The sequence below is a fragment of the Brassica oleracea genome, chromosome C3 (assembly GCF_000695525.1).
Source record: "Brassica oleracea var. oleracea cultivar TO1000 chromosome C3, BOL, whole genome shotgun sequence".
NCBI classification, from domain to species: domain Eukaryota; kingdom Viridiplantae; phylum Streptophyta; class Magnoliopsida; order Brassicales; family Brassicaceae; genus Brassica; species Brassica oleracea.
Window position 1 is genome coordinate 9,460,227 of NC_027750.1, and position 714 is coordinate 9,460,940.

The window sequence follows — 714 nt, forward strand, 5'->3', positions numbered from 1 at the left end:
TTTTTTTGTTGATTTGGTTCTAGATAACTCGTTATCCATCAATTTATTTATACCCAATTCTTTTATCAATTAAAACCCATGGTTTGGATTCAGATATTTAACTTGTTTAAATTTTGTATATAATTTTGTTATAATTTGGATGAAGAAAACTCATTATACATCAACTTATTTATACCCATTTTTTTAATCAATTAAAATGGATTGAGTTTATCCTTTTTAACATCAGAAAATGTATCTTTAGTCACAAACGTGGAAATGTTTTAAGTACCAACAAGAAAGACACCAGTCTTTAGGTGAAAAAAAAAACAAAAACAGAAGATGATCGGGAACAGATTGCAAACAAGGATCGGGATGTAAGGTTTCACGATCGGGATTAGAATGGTTCGCCGGTAAGGATGTTCGCCGATTAGGGTTAGGGTTTTAGGTGGTTTTTTTTAGCTTAGGGATTTAGATTCTATCTTGCTGATAACGTGTTGTGAAACTAGAGAATATAATCTATGTTTCTGTATTATTCATAAACATAAGGAGCCCTTTATATATAGAGAATTACACCGTCATAGAATAATGGAAAGACTAAAGAAAGTAAATACAAATATGAAAAGAGTATAAATCATAATTTAATAAAGAAAAGGCAAGATGCTGATTCCCTCTCTCTCCTCACGGTCGACTATCTCTCTCTCTAGCATTGGGCCGGTTATGAACCGGGCCGGTTAT

At 32.2% G+C, this 714-nt stretch overlaps 1 protein-coding gene across 1 annotated transcript in view; it reads left to right on the plus strand.

Annotated features, from left to right (window-relative positions):
• Positions 1 to 714, plus strand: part of LOC106336214 (rho-N domain-containing protein 1, chloroplastic-like) — a 19,973-nt gene that overhangs the window by 1,369 nt on the left and 17,890 nt on the right. The window lies entirely within an intron of this gene.